The sequence below is a fragment of the Choristoneura fumiferana genome, chromosome 3, assembly GCF_025370935.1.
Source record: "Choristoneura fumiferana chromosome 3, NRCan_CFum_1, whole genome shotgun sequence".
NCBI classification, from domain to species: Eukaryota; Metazoa; Arthropoda; class Insecta; order Lepidoptera; family Tortricidae; genus Choristoneura; species Choristoneura fumiferana.
The window spans coordinates 10,476,277-10,493,065 of NC_133474.1; the positions used below are offsets into that span (position 1 = coordinate 10,476,277).

Consider the following 16,789-nt stretch of genomic DNA (forward strand, 5'->3'; position numbering starts at 1 on the left):
GTGTGGCCGTGTGGACACGGGCAAATAATTAAAACATAGATCGTACTCGTCAAACTGAACCACATTAGTTCAGCGACTTTTAAAAATAATTCGTTTTTTATTTTTATTACGCTTTAAATTTTATTCGAAGAAACAATGTAAAGCAAAATGTTTGATATTTGTAGTGTGACTGGCGACGTCAGTTGGGTTCTAAGATGGCGTACATTGTATTTACGATTAAGATTGTTAGAAAAAAAAAACAAAAGTTAAGTTTCTATTTTAATTAAGTGGGACCATGATGATATAATTACCGGTGACCTGTGGAACCTCTGTTTTTAATATTATCCCCGGTTCTGGGCCACACATTGTATATACAAGAATTGCTCGTTTAAAGGTATTATAGATAGATGTACCTTGCCTATACTAAGTCAGTACTTATCACCTCACTTTAAAGCTAGAATCACACTGACGCCGGAGGAGGTGCGGTGCGGCGGGAAATAAGCGTAGCGCGGTTTTCTGCGTGCCCTCTTTCATGTGAGCTCGAATATTACAACTGGGACCGCCTCCGCGCCGTGCCGCAGCGCTCCATCTCCGGCGTCAGTACGTTTCTAGCTTAATACGGACTTACTCAGTGAAAGCGCTTTCTATGCAGGTACATGCAGGTAGACAATATTTAATCTACTTCAAAGAACCATAACATAACTAGAAGCGGTAAATAGAAAAATTAAGAACTGGGCATTACAAATAGGTACAAAGTACCATACACTATACCTAATACAAGTAGGTAAAACATTTAATGATTTGTGCAAGGTGGCCCATTTAGATGGGTCAGTACGTGTAACTTTGAAACTATAAGACATGAAAATCCATACTAATATTATAAATGCGAAAGTGTGTATGTGCGTTTGTATGTTTGTGTGTTTGTACGTTTGTCCGTCTTACACGTCAAATCGGAGCGACGGATCAACGTGATTTTTGGCTTAGAGGTAGTTTATGGGTCAGAGGGTGGCATAGGCTACTTTTTATCCCGAAAAAATGCACAGTTCCCGAGGGAAGAGCACGCGATAACCGAATTCCACGCGGGCGAAGCCGCGGGCAAAAGCTAGTATCTAAATATGCTGAGAAATCAAGTCATCGCTTTTACTGACAAGAAAAACTGCATTCATATATCGGCCAAGTGCGTGTCGGACCACGTGCAGTGTACTCTTAGGTAGGGTTCCGTAATTGGTACTCACTCATATAGGTAATATGGCAAATCATCATCATCATATCAGTTTAGTTCATAAATAGTTTTAGTCTTGCACGTTAGATAGTATTTATTGTACACAATATTGTAGGATAGGAATTCATGAAATTGATTATTATTTATTTACTTACCTTAAAATTAAAAAAATAGTTTCTGCTTTTATAATTGAATAAACAGTCTTTGGAATTAAATCAAGTACTTATCGTAAATAATAAAATAGTCAAAAATACTTTGATCTATTCAATTAATAAATTAATCGATTTACTGATTTTTTTTTATTAAATTTTGATCAAATATTACGCGTTAAGTTTTAAGGCCTACTAGAATATGATGATTTTTCTTTTAAATTCATGTTGTAGGTATTTATATCATATTTTATTCGTTGTGGAGGGGGGAACATTAGCTAGTAAAATAATTAGTAGGTACCTTAAAGCCTAATATTCTGTAAAACTAACTTGTAAAAATAATAAGTAGGTACTTTAAACCCTGATATTCTACAAATGGATTCCTAAATCTTAACTAATATAACACTTTTGAAAGTCCTTACACTGGGGCTTTATTGAACAACCCTAACTACCCTTAAAAATATTTTCATATTTTTATTTACCAAGTTGTCATTAACTTTATATTTAATTATAGGATACTTTTAATAGGACGGAATTTTCAATACCTGCATGTAACCATCACAGTTCAACAACCACATTTTAAAAAACGTGAGACAAAAACATCATAGTGCACAACGCATTGGTACTAGTCATATATAGTAAATTTGGAATTTGAACTTTCATCATATTTTCAAGTAATATAATCAACAGTTCATCATTTATAGGATCATCCGTTTGTCTGTAAGTATTGTTATAGTACTAGTTGAAATTATGTAGGTTAGATATGAAATCTGATGTATCAAAATTCACTGATGTACTTACAGATTAAAAATTACAAAAACAATAGTTTCTGCTGTTTACTTTTTGCATAAAATCTTAGGAATCAAAAACCTCAAGTGAGCTACGTCGCTAACATTCATCAATAAAGTCAACAATAAACTTTGATAATAATCCTCTACATGTGTTCAAAATTAATGTAAATAGCCCACAGCTGCGCCCGCTGCGCGCGCTACGACCTGCTAAACGCATAATTGAAAAATATTTCTTGCAGCTCATTTTTTTTGCTTAATCAGTGAATGCTCACTCCGTGAGTAAATTCATTTAAATGCTTACAGTGCTTCCACTCACTGGCCTATTGAACATTATGCTTTTACTTCAAATGAAAAAAGCGAGATTTATATCAATCGATACTTTTCGATTTCAATAGCCCTCTGAAAAAAAAACAAATATAAATATAAAAAATTAATAAAGTAGTATATTAAATAGGTATATAAAATTAGAGGGAATTTTTACTTATGCTCTTTTAAATAAATAATATTAATTTAAAAACATTATTTAACAAACTTAGGGCTATTTACTTGAACAAACCTTTTTAATACCCAACAACCCTTTTAATATTAATTTTTATTTACCAAGTTGTCCAATTGGTTAACTTTAGTCATATACAACTTTCTATGATATGATATGGTGATGATGAATAACACAATATAATGATACCCTGCGCAATTATTAGTTCGAGACCTGGTGACGGTACGTGCAAGCGCAGTCAGCGCAGGTCGTCACAACGCATGCGTTAGTGATGACCATCGTTCAATTAAAAACGCATTGAATGATATACATTACATGGCGTCAATTCCAACATCATACTAAATTAGCAGGGCCAACCGCGTTCTTAGTATGTACCCAGTGAAAACGTGCGAATAAAATTAACAGTTAGTCGAATTTGAACGCCGTTACCGTTGTCAACTAACAAGCTGAAACTATCAACAATATTTTGTACAAATCACTTATCAGAGAATTTAAACATGTGTTGAAAACACCAAAAGTGAAGTGACTCTATTAGTATCTCTAACTATTAGTACTAGTAAGATCTTAATGAGCCTGGTTGACGTTTGCAAGAGGGTGCTTTATTTAAGTATGATAGTGCTTTAATCTCATCAAAATAAAAACCACGAACAAAAGACATATAGGTACAGTCTGTGGTACAGTGACATTTAAAATGAACTGTAGGATAGCCGTGCTATTACGGCTTTTTGGCACAATCATTAAAATGTTTATGCAACTGTATCGTAATAGGGGTCCTTAAAACACGAGTGTGGGTTTATGAAACGAGGCGTAGCCGAGTTTCATAATAGGGTCACATGAGTGTTTTAAGGCCTAATTACGTACAGTTGCATAAAATATTTTTTATCTATATCCATATATTAAATCCTCTATCATGTGTTCAAGAACCATTGAGAATGACCTGCATTAACGCGAACTAGCCCCACGAGCTGCGCCCGCTGTGCGCGCGACGACCTGCTGCTGCAATCTCATTACGATACAGCCGTGTTTATAATAGAATCCAATGTCGTAATGCTGGTCATTACCTATGGTTTTTGAACGCATAATTGAGGATTTACTATATGGGTGTAGATAAAATACTATTGTCGAACTGTGCAATAACAATATGCCCGTCATATTAAACGGACTTCAACAAAGGGTGGAGGTTCTATGTTCGACTGTATGCATTTTTTGACAGTGATTTTTATATTTATTTTGAATAATTCCACAGCTCAAAATTAGAATTCGTAATACCTTGGTTATGCACAGTATTATATTTACCAGGGACTACCTGTTCCAGATAGCTGTAAGTTGTAGCCAGATGGCAGTTAAATGACTCGCCGAGGTATGCTATTACAAACCAGCCTGACGAGTGTACTCATATACGCGCGTCTGCTTAGTACCATTTGCAAACCTGATATTACTAGTCAAAAATTGCATCAATATTTTCTGTGGTGAATTAAATAGAAACACTCGCAGTCTGTCGAAGAAGCCTTATGCATGTACTTAAAGTAAACCTGAAATGTCTCACAGTCTCACGAGACTCTTTAGCAATATCAGCCGAGACATAAACTGATTGGAGTAAAATTGTCGCACGTTTAGAACTAAACTAACACAATTCGAAATATTCTCATTTTAAAACTCAACCAGATTTTATTATCATCATCATCATCATCGGCCTATCTTAGTCCACTGCTGGACATAGGCCTCTCCAGTTGCACGCCACCACTGAGCACGATCCTCGGCCAGTCTCATCTAGTTCTTGCCAGTTAACCTGCGAAGATCATCGCTCCACCTAGTCTGAGGGCGTCCTACGCCACGCTTGTCGATTCGCGGTCTCCACTCAATAACTCGTTTGCCCCAGCGATTATCGGTTCTTCGACTGATATGGCCGGCCCACTGCCACTTCAGTTTGCTTATCCGGTGAGCTATGTCGATGACTTTAGTTCTGTGTCGGATCTCCTCTTTTCGAATTCGATCCTTCAGAGAAACTCCGAGCATTGCCCTTTCCATAGCTCGCTGAGCGACTTTAAATTTGTGAACCAGCCCAACCGTGAGTGTCCACGTCTCAGCACCATATGTCATGACAGGTAGGACGCACTGATTGAAGACTTTCGTCTTCAGGTTCTGTGGAATTGGCGATGTAAAGACTCGACGAAGATTTTATTATATGACTAAATAATAATATATAAAAAAATGTATATTATTATTAATAATATGTACAAAGATTATTTTGGAAATGTGAATATTTCGAATTGTGTCAGTTTCATTCTAAACGTGTGTACAATAATTTTTGAAGCGCGCTCCTTAACCAATTTCGGAACGAAGTAGAATAAGTACGTACTGAAAAACTGGAATAACTTAGAGCTCAATCAGAAAGATATGGGGCTTAGGTGTCCATGTGGGTATTATATAAAAACCTCTCTCATTTACAGAGAGTCTCAATAACATGATAAGGAAAGGGAGCTTGTATCAGATATACAATACAATGATTATTATTATTATTATTTTTATTAATTAACTTAAAAATATTTTATTAAATTAAGTAACTAAAAATATTTTATATGCATACACATGTTGGCAGGTAATAAATACAAAATAAAAAAATATTGTTTCTTTACAAACAGTACGAAAATATACATAATGCTTCAATATCAAATTTAAATACAAATAACCAGCAATAGCATAGTTTTCATACAATATTAATATTATTGGGTACCAATTTTTGAAGCTTAGGACTATGCACCGCATTATACCGACTTAAAGAAGCAATAATCCAGTACAACAATGTGGCAACTTCTGTAAGAGTTCCAGTTATAGAGTTTATCTGACGTAACGTAAGTCTCACTTAACTAAGTTTTAGTGTAAAGTAAATACTTGTTTAAATACAAAATACAATACATTACAGTGACTCTTTATTGGCACCACAAAGTAAGCAATACAGAAATGAGGACACAGAGTATAATAAAATCTTGTAAAAACCCCTCACCCTTCAGAAATAAACGACCCCTTATTGCGCTGAAGCCTCCGCAGGGCGCCAAACCTGCAAATACCACTGAGTACATAAGCAATAATTAATAATACTTGACTAAGTAATTTACCTTCCTGTTAACTAAGTTGTTAAACCATCTGTTATATATAACAGCTATCCTTGGTTGTTGGTAAGGTCGTGAAAAAGATAACTATCATTTTCCTGCTAAGACTACCGGAAAATAAGATTTCAATGGATTCTAGTCATCACTACTTTTATCATGACGAACTACAAAAAACAAAAGGGTTTTATTTTTAAGATGTAACCACTTCTTTTTCCAGTCATACTCGTATACATATGTACTATAATACTGTGTGGTATTTAAGAGAGCACAACCAAGCAAGCCTAGTCACACACCAGCATGTTATTGTTCGTATTGTCATTGTTTTTATCACTTTTATATTTAAAAAAACCAGCCAAGAGCGTGTCGGACACGCCCGAAATAGGGTTCCGTAGCCATTACGAAAAAATTATGTAATATTTTTCTAAGGATTTCGTATTTTGTACGGAATATTCCAAGTTTAGATACATTTTATACCTTAGGCTGCTATTTCCTCTTAAACTACTAATTTTCGACCAGAAGTAGGCGGGGTCTCCACCCTTACGTTGTCAGTATTCCGAAAATACGCACAAAGCGTTTTCGCTCGTCCTTCATCAACCGCACAGCAAAAGAGTGGAATTCCCTGCCTGCGACTGTGTTTCCTGAACACTACAATTTGGCCGCTTTCAAGTCCAGGGTGAATGAGCATTTACTAGGCAAGCGTGCTCCATCGTAGGCCTCATCCCTGCTTTCCATCAGGCGTGATTGTGGCCAAACGCAAGCCAATACTGTATAAAATAAAAAAATAATAATAATTCTCAAGAAAACTTAACCGTTTTAGTTTTCCTTGCAAGTTTGATATACTTACTACCATCCTGAATTTATTCAATTTTTTCCATCCACCGGCTTAGATTTTAGAGGGGGGGACGCTCGATTTTAATGAAAATTTGCACTTTTAAGTTTAATATTTTGCAAACAAATCACTGAATCGAAAAATCGTTTTAGCAACCCCCTAATGGTTTTAACATACCTATCCAATGATATACCACACCACAAGATTGGATGAGAAAAAAAATCACCCCCACTTTACGTCTGGGAGGTACTATTTTTTTTAGATTTTTTTATTTTACCATTTTGTCGGCATAGTTTACATATATATTCGTGCAAAATTACAGCTCTCTAGCATTGATAGTCCATGAGCAAAGCCGCGGACGGACAGACAGACAGACAGATCGACAGACGTGGCGAAACTATAAGGGTTCCGTTTTTGCCATTTTGGCTACGGAACCCTAAAAAAGTAAACTCAGATGACCTCACTAAAAACAAACATAATGGACTTTATTTTCGTCGAACGACGCTTTTTTAGGGTTCCGGAGCCAAAATGGCCAAAACGGAACCCTTATAGTTTCGTCATATCAGTCTGTCTGTCTGTCCATCCGCAGCTTTGCTCAGGGACTATCAATGCTAGGAAGCTGTAATTATGCACGGGTATATATGAAAACTATGCCGACAAAGTGGTACATTGAAAAATTTAAAAAAAAAATTTTTAGGGAGCCTCCCATGACGTAAAATGGGGGTGATTTTTTTTCTCATCCAACCCTATAGTGTGAGGTATCGTTGGCTAGGTATTTTAAAACCAATTGGGGTTTTTTTCATTAAAATGGAGCGTCCCCCCCTCTAAAATCTAAACCTGTAGGTGGAAAAATTTGAAAAAAATCAAGATGGTAGTAAGAATATTAAACGTACAAGGCAAACTATAACGGTTAAGTTTGCTTGAGAATTATAAGTAGTTTAAGAGTAAATAGCAGCCTAAGGTATAAAATATACCTAAACTTGGAAGATTTCGTATAATACGAAATCCTTAGAAAAATATTACTTATTTTTTTCATAATGGCTACGGAACCCTATTTTGGGAGTGTCCTACACGCTCTTGGCCGGTTTTTACTATAAGTATTACCATTTGTGTTTTTTTTGTCCTTAACTCTAACCACGATCAAGTTTCTCCGACCTCCAGAAGGATCACATAAAGATAATTATATATGTGTCCAAAAGCGCTATGCTACATTTTAAAAATTATATTATTACAGTTTAAACAGATACGAGGTAATCCTGTCAAGGTATACGGCTGCTAATGTGACATAAATTGAGAATAATCTGCAACTTGCTTGCGTATACACATTAGCCATTCTGTTTGTTATTGAAAGGTCACATTGGTTTTCACATGTTCGTGGTCTTGACGAATTTTTAAGTCATGTTATAAATAAACCATTAGAATACTAAATATTTATTGTGCCTACGGATAGGTAGTGACTTATTGCTATATTTAATGCGCCATAGTGATGCAATTTGTTAGGTGGTAATTTGGTAAATCTATTTATAAAGCGCCTATATTATAAAGTGCTTTATTACATTACAATCTAGCCTATCTAGTCTAATAAGTAATTTACTTATCTTTCATTAGAAAATCTAAGAAAATGTCGAAATGTCCTTGTCCAACAATTTTTATTCACTGGTCACTATTCTAGCACTACACTCGATTTTTATATGCCATCAGAAAGCAATTATCAGACTAAATATTTTATTTTTATGGAGGTATTTCCATATCTCTAATACTTAGTAGTTTGGCCGAGCTCTTGAATGAACATAAAGATCATCAAATACTCCAGACTTTACATTTTTGCGTAACATCGGAAAACTAGTCAGGTCAAACAATTTTTACTAAGGCGGCACTTGGATATTATATCAATTATATATAACGTAAAAATTCGTACAAATTTTGCTAGCAATTTACGTCAAACAAAAGATCTCTTATTATTAGGTTTAAGTTCAACTTGTACTACTTTATATTAACTATAGTACTTTAAATTCTTATGTCCAATGAAGAGTTTATATACATACTTACAAACATACATACTTATGTTTTACAACTACATCGAACTCGTGTATACAGTAACAATTGATTTTACCACTCAACCTTAGATAAAATATTGGTCAAGTACTTAAAAGCCTCTTGAATGTTGATAATAATATGTCAGAAGGAAAATGTCCACTTGATACAGATCCCATCAAAAACAGCGGACAGCAAGAAAGACGTTTCAATTATGAGTTCTCAAACTTGTTACTAGAGTCGTGTTCATATGTATTTTTACAACTGCTTCTTCTAATGCTTACAATCATGACGTACCTAGTTTTCCTACTTGATAATCCAGTTGTTTGTCAGAGTTTGTGAGTGAGTGAAGCGAAATGGATATAAGATCAGCCAAAACATGTGACGAAGTGAGTTAATCCTCAATTCGTTGTGAGACATTTGTACCTACATTACGTTGCATATACATGACGTGATGGTTTCCTAATATTATGTGTACCATATTGAGACAGGCAAATAGAGATGATTACGCTTATTACAAACGTTACAGTATCATTTAATGTGTCTCTATCTGCCTACTAACAATCTATAGTTCATTCCATGTCACTTCATACAATACATCTTCCACTAGGACATCCCGGTAATGTGTTAGGAGCTATATGTCCATTGTTGTGTCATTTTCACTTTAATATTAGGCGACTTCTCATTGGTTTTGGTCCCACGAACCACTCTCAAATGACAGAGCCCCCGTGGGTCACAGTTGAAAAAAATATTTGTACTTTTTGTTGTTTTTTTTTTTTGCTTTGACTCTTTATCTTTATTTTGCTACCGGATATAGTACCTACATTGTTGTAGAAGCTGAAAAGTAAGCAATAGATGAACGAGTTAGTTTGAAGGCCGACCCGAAGGGGAGGGCTTCGATAATACGAGTTCATCTATTGCACTTTTGGCCGAGACTAAACTAAACATTGTGCTTTTCACGACCACTGCGAGGAAATAAAAAACATTTATCACAAAACAAACAATAACAATCCAAAGACTGCGTTGCTCCCGCCGTGTCAGTTTAAAACGAGTTTGTATATGCCCATACATAATATAATGAGGGCTATCGTTTTTTGTCTCACTAGATGGCGCACTGTTGCGTGAGGTTTTTAAGTATGGCTTTCAAAGTCTGTTATAACGGGCGTGAAAACAAAGTTTAGATTAAAATCATATTTAATACACCTTAAAACCGTACCATAAAAATATCGAGCATGCCACAGTGTCGCATAGTCCCCGTTTTGTTCGGAAAAAAGGGAGGACAAAGGTTTCCGAAAGACAAAACTGTCTCAAAACACAGTCATTCATTGCCCCGGAACGCATATTTGCCATAATTAATTTCAGATATCGCAAAATATTCACAAAATTATTCTAATTATAAATAAACCCGCGTAGCTCACCCAAAAACTATGAGATTTGACATTTTGGAGACCTCACGCTACACTAGCGCCTCCAGTGGCGAATTTATACGCGATAGCCCTCATTGCTAGAGTGATTATTTGTTGATTTTATTTTACTGGCATTGTCATTCTGTCTTCAGACTGAATTTGAAGTCAATTCCACTACTTACTAACTTACAAACTAACAAACCTTATAATAATATGTCCATCGCCGCACGCAACTTGCGTAACCGCAATATTTTAAAGAACACGGTAGTCGCACGCAACAGCTGCAACCATCTAAATTATACTCACCCTAAGAAACTTAACTACAATACTAGAATTTCATACATTATAGTACTTTCATTTGTCTTGTCTAGCCTTCGTCTCATCATCGAGTTAAGGAATGTAATATCCCTTAAATGACAATTCATTATACGCTACCCACATTCATGTCACATCAATGCCGTTCACATTTACTCGTGAACACGCTACTTCTCCATATATTTATGTGTACTTACCTATAAACTGTTGCTTATTTGATCGAGCAAGTAGGCTCATCCGATGGCTTAACCTATGACGTCCAGACTCAACAAGTACGATTTATGCAATGAAAACAATTTAGGGCCACGGACTTCTTCAGATAATGGCTCTACTGTGTAAATTGTCACACTGATTTACCATAACTTGTTTACTGTCCATGTCTTTTGTTATTATTGTTTCACGTGACACGCTAAATAAAACAAGACAGAATAGAAGCAAATATTCCAGTTCCTATTATAATTTAACTATCAACCTATGTTGTCAAAGCGGTACGCTCTCAGTAACATCGTAACATCGTAACTCATTCACGTTAACGTAATAATCAGTGAGACAAAGAAAAACCCTTATTTGTTAAACGTTTGACGCAATCGATACGATATTGAAAACCGTTGTTCCATATTTGAATGGAGGGGTGCTAACTCGTGTTTTCTAAAAAAACCGAAGGTCGCCGAATGAATAGTTATGTGTATTGTTGTCGAATGCCCTTAGTCGGTCGGTCACGTAGATTGCTGGCAAGTCAGATTCCGCCGTCGCCATCGCCGCCGGCTGCCGCGCCATTTCGCCGCCGGCCTCACCCGCGCGGTTCTCATCTCGCCCTTATCCCTTATCTCTCGCCACTCTAACCGCGTGACTCGCCATCCCCGGCATAAGTACTGCTAACGCCCGTGATATCGGCCTCGGCGACTATCAAGATCCAACGTTTAAAATATTGTGACGATTTTACTATACCTATAGTCGTATCAAATATGTCATTTACGACTCTCACTGTTTTTATATAGGGAAGAAATCAGTCGATAACGTCAACATTCGGCTTTGTTTTATAGTGGACGCTGCAAAAACATTGGATCTGCAACCAAGTGGTAAGTACATTATTACATTTCAATATTTTCAATCATCATCAACACTTTAGTATTATGTACCTTGGTTAAATCTGAGCAGTAAAATATTAGTCTAAAATATACAATAATTTATTTAACAAAAAAAAACAAGGAAATACAAGGAAATTTTTCTTAACCATTGTGTTTTTACTTTGTTTAGGTAGGTATATATGTATGTAATACAAGCAGTGAAACACACGAATTATTTTTCGCCTGATGAAATCCATATTCTCCGAGCTATGTTTTTACTGAGTGACTTGACCAAATAGAGTAGGTAGGTACTTGATTCCGTCTAATCTTGTCCAAAGAAAATTGTTACAATTATTATTTACCTGTGAAAATAATTAATCGCGTCAGTTGAATCCGGTGTCGTGTGCATTTTACTAAAGCCACTCCTCAAAGACTTCGTCTTTTTCCAACCCTCTTCCCAGTGTAGCTGCTTATTCTTTCTATGTGGAATGTTTATTGAGTTTTCATACCACCAATGACAAAATTTCTAATTTCATAGTTGGTATTACTTACTCCACAAGATTTTTAACAATTCTATTGACTTGAATCGTGCGTTTAAAAAAGAAAATAAACCGTTATCGAAGTCGTTAAGTCCATAATAATCGAATCGTCCAAGACAATCGTTAAAAGTTAAAATAGGCAAAGTTTATCGTGACAGATAAGAACCAGTTAAACTGAACTAGGATTTACACAACTTCTCAACAATCTTCACCATTCTGAAATCTATAGGTACCTACACTATCAACAAGTGGAATGGAATCAAGTTCAGGCTAGTAGTCGTTTCCGATATTAAAGTGATTTGAAAACAATTCCTGATTGCTTGTGTTAGAACTATTTAGTAGTCTACAGTAAAATTATAAATATTTATATTTAAATAAACCGCTTTTTTGTGCCTACACGTACACGTTAAATGTTAATTGTTAAGTATTACAACTGGAGGCAAAATAACTAGAGTCTAAATTCCAAATACATACGAGTTTTGTATCCATCTCTTCTGAAGGCCATCTCTACCAGGTTACGTACGTACTTGAGAGTCGTCGTAAACAGTGTATTCAACACGTAGTCATATGAACATTTGTGTTGAAATTCATAGAAGTAATTTTGAATTTTCATTTCAAAAGTAAAAATTCCAGGTTTAATATAAAAAGAAGTAAACTTTGTTTCTTTATTTGAGTATTTGTATGTAACGAATGTTCTCTGAAACTAGTGAACAATTTTTTTAGCCCAGGAAAAAACAATTTCTCCGCAAGATACAAACTGATTTGCGTGCAAGCAACAGCTATAGCTTAAATAGTACATTATGATACAAGTGTGCTAAGTTGGTCATTAGTGTCATTACACACGAGGCATTATTGTAAGTGCGAGCCGTAGTCGAGAGCGGTAAGGAAGCTGAGTGTGTAATGATCGATGCACACGAGATCCATACGACGTTTTTCAACACCATTGCGAGGAAAAAAACAAATTGTATTGTTAGTAACTTTTAATTGTTAAAACAATTAGTGCAAGTGCAATTAGGTATCAAAATGATACTGAACAGTGTTGGTTGGCATTTTTACAGTTTGCGTTATGGTGTTGGTATTATTTCATCATCATCATCATTTTACTACTTCATAAAACGGGCAGTGGATTGTAAAAGATCGTGGAATCTTGTTTTCGGTGTTTGAAATTTTTACAAGCAACATTTCACCTTGCGTTTCTACATCCTTGGTTGTAATATCATTAAGCTCTTGACGTTTACACGCACCAGTAATACCAAATAGAGCTGATACATAAATTTATATTTATAAAGTTCAACTGACCTTCGTTGCCAAGCACTGACTGTCCGGAGCTTCTTTTAAAAACTTTTCAACATCGGTTGGTGACAAGACAACACTTTTGACTTTCGACCAATATATTCGTCAGAACGTCTCTTTAGAAATGCCGTCAAGTTACTATTGTCTTTATATGAACTTAATTTTTGGTCTTTACTGTGCTTTTCAATATGGAGTATATATGTCGGCGGCCGATCGTAAAATCCGCCAGATCACGAAATTCCTAGGCATATCGTGAAATGGCTCCATTTCATGAATTGGCGAAGGGACATCCCACATATCGTTCAAAATTCACCGTTTAACGATTTGCCTAATGACGTTTAGGCAGGTCATGAAATTCCTAGACATTTCATGAAACGCCGCCATGCCATGATTTGGCCAGTTTAGGCAGATCATGAAATTACTAGGCATATCCTAAAAGGCCGGCAACGCACTTGTGACTCTTCTGGTGTTGCATGGGCGACGGTAATCGTTTACCATCAGGCGATCCGTTTGCTCGTTTGCCCCCTATACCATAAAAAAAATATATAATGAAACGCGGCCATATCGGTTCTGGCACTTCGCCGGCCGCTACCGCGGCACGCTCGCTTCGCTCGCTCAGCTATAGAGCTAGGAATATCGACGAGTGCGTTGCTCTAATTGATCTGCCGTATTGTTTCTCAGGCACATCGTGATAGCCTGAGCAACTTTGGCGCCATTTCAAGATTATGCCTTGAAATTTCGTGATCTGGCGGATTTTACGATCGGTCGCCGACATATACACCATAACGAGCTGGGCTTGTATTTATTTGCCAGTTCCTTGAAGTAGGCTAAAAATACGTTCTCCGAATATGACTTGGCGTTTTTGGTGTTTTTCCACTGATTGAATGTTTCATAAGCCGCCAGGTATTTTTCTCTGGATTTTGGCGGCAACAGGCTATCACTCGCGTTTCGTGCCTCGATATGTATTTCCGGAGGGGTTGAATTCATATTATTTTTCTCGTCTTCACTATTGGAAGTAGACATTTTTGATAGTAATTAACCACACAGCAGCAACTTTACCAAATATTTATGGAAGTATAGGTTCAATAAAGACACAGGAAAAACCGGCTGTTTAGCCGGAGCAGCAGCAATATAAATACTATAATTAAGTTAATATGTGTTTATAAATATACAATTTGATGAAATTAAATGTTTATTTGTTATCTGAACCCAAAAATAATTTAATCACCACCATTTAGGTAACCATTAAGATGCAACCACAGATAGAAGTGCCTTAATGTAGGTTATTTGCTTATCATCTCTGAAGATACCTATTAGGTGTAGGGAAGTTATGATATGGGTGTAGACAAAATTCTAAAAGAGAATTGGAAAAGAAACGAGATGTGCTGGAATTCTCTGGGATTGGGTTAAGTACTGTTAACCATATAACTTAACCTTGGTACCCACTTGATCAGATTACACTTTGATAAGGGCACTGAATCTTAACATCTTCGCGCTAACAAAGCATACAAATGTCGATACAACCGAGATAACCAATCAATCATGTGACAACCGTCTCGCGTTCGAATGAGAGTCAGATCTTTAGTGTACCACGTTTAAGTCTAATTGCTTTCTGATTACAGCTAAAGTAGCAAAATTGCCGTTGTTTTAATAATTACTCGCATAACGAATATAGCTTACCGTATTCGGGAGCTGTGAAATAAAGTTTGGTAAGTATGTTAAACTTGAACTACCATAACAAATATAGTTAATGACGACAAAAGATGGTATATGTCCAAACTCAGCAAGGTCTACCCAAACATAAAAAATAGTTCTTTCTGTTAATCATTTTCATAAATTATTTGTGACAAATATAGTTCGGAACGACAATTATCTACCCAAACATGCTAGTGGCAGCCATTCCGCAGCCTCCATTGGATAGGTACTGTAGGTACTAGGCTGTATACCGCTGGCAGGTGGTAAAACAGAACTGACGGTTTTCAGTATGTTGTTTTATTTCTGTTATAATAATACTTTACAAAGATAGATCCAGCCCTTCAGGCCATCGGGAGCAAACTGCGCTCCGGCACGTATACCGCTGACAATCGTCTTTTAAAATCGAATTCTAGAATCACACCATATAAAAATACCATCAAATACTTAAAAGTCAATCTAACCTGCCAGGTGGTCAGTTTTACCACCTGCCAGCGGTATACAGCCTAGTCCCTACAGTAAGTACCATGTACTCGTAGCCAGATGGCTGCTAGCCGTTCAGCGATTTTGTTTTGTAAATTATCTGTTAATAGGTATATTATTTGATACAGCGAACACGATAAAAAATTAACACGCGTTTTTAAAATTGACACACCTTGTAAATCAATGGATTCCAACCTTTATTGTTTGTAAAAGTAATTGTTTGTTATCTGTCCTAATGTAATGAATTTGAAATAGTTAACGTCACATTCGTGAAGTATAATTATGATTGCATGTATTAATTTTAGTCTATTGATATGTATCACTCATAAAATTAGCGAATATAAACTTGTAAACTTTTATTACCGAGGATCATTATACTATAAAATATGATTATTGGAACGTATAATTATATTACCAGTACTTATAATCATATTTTATCCTCGCCTTGAGTAGCAACGTCACTGAAGGACTGTCAGACTGTCCCATCCGACGGTATTCGAATATTAATTGCAGAGGAAAATTGTATCGCATCACGCATATCAAGTAGATAAACAGGATCTACGCATTGCTCAATAATGCAGTTTATTAGAATATATCATACAAAATTGACAGACAAACAACAGTCATAAATAAGAAAGGAATAAACGAGACCTTAACTCGCTTGCGACAAATAAACGTATTTCTTACGTAGTTAGTACTTAGTATCAAGTGCCTGCACGATAATCATGATTTGATGCAGAGTACTTTTAAAATTATTTATAATGTGGCAATTTGTATTTACGGAAACGCACCTGTTTTGGATGTCCATGGATGGCGGTGATTGCTTCCCATCAGGTGGCCCGCATGCTCGTTTTTCATCTCTTATATAATAATAAAATAACGTATCTGTGACTTCACAACAAGAAACTTGAAAGTAGATGAGAAAACTCTTTACTAACAATGAATCTACTAGGCATCGCCATCTATGTATACTTAGTGCATGTTTCTTACATCTAAACAGCAATGCACGACCACTGTAATGTGGTTGAAACGTCGAGGTAAATATTACTCGTGTGTTTTAGCGAGTTAAGTTCCGTTTGTGGTATTTTGACTATATTTGATGAAATGTCAAAATTTTAATTTAATTTTTAATTACGGCTCTACTTTTAAACTTTTATGCTCTAGAGTTTATAACACTATAAATATAAGAAATGAAGAAAATAAAAAACTGTTAAAATTAAATACAAGCGTAAACGTTTTAAGGTTTTATCTTTACATTTACAAACTTAATTGCTTTGTTATGGACATTTTTATTTGAATGTCACGTTACGATAATAACGACTCAAAATAAGCACAGATTAAGTATACGAATACGATCGTATTTACGGAAATATTTTAAAATGAT

The 16,789-nt window shown here is 35.8% G+C and overlaps 1 protein-coding gene across 2 annotated transcripts in view; it reads left to right on the top strand.

The window, feature by feature from the left end:
• Window positions 1-16,789, top strand: part of LOC141426536 (sodium/hydrogen exchanger 9B1-like) — a 65,854-nt gene that overhangs the window by 1,170 nt on the left and 47,895 nt on the right. Inside the window, exon 1 of one of the 2 annotated variants that reach the window (XM_074085523.1) lies at window positions 11,033-11,410. The exons of the other annotated variant lie outside the window; for it this stretch is intronic. The gene's annotated coding sequence lies outside the window, so the exon portion shown is untranslated. Of the gene's footprint in view, window positions 1-11,032; window positions 11,411-16,789 lie in introns of those variants that run through there. 2 annotated transcript variants of the gene reach the window in all.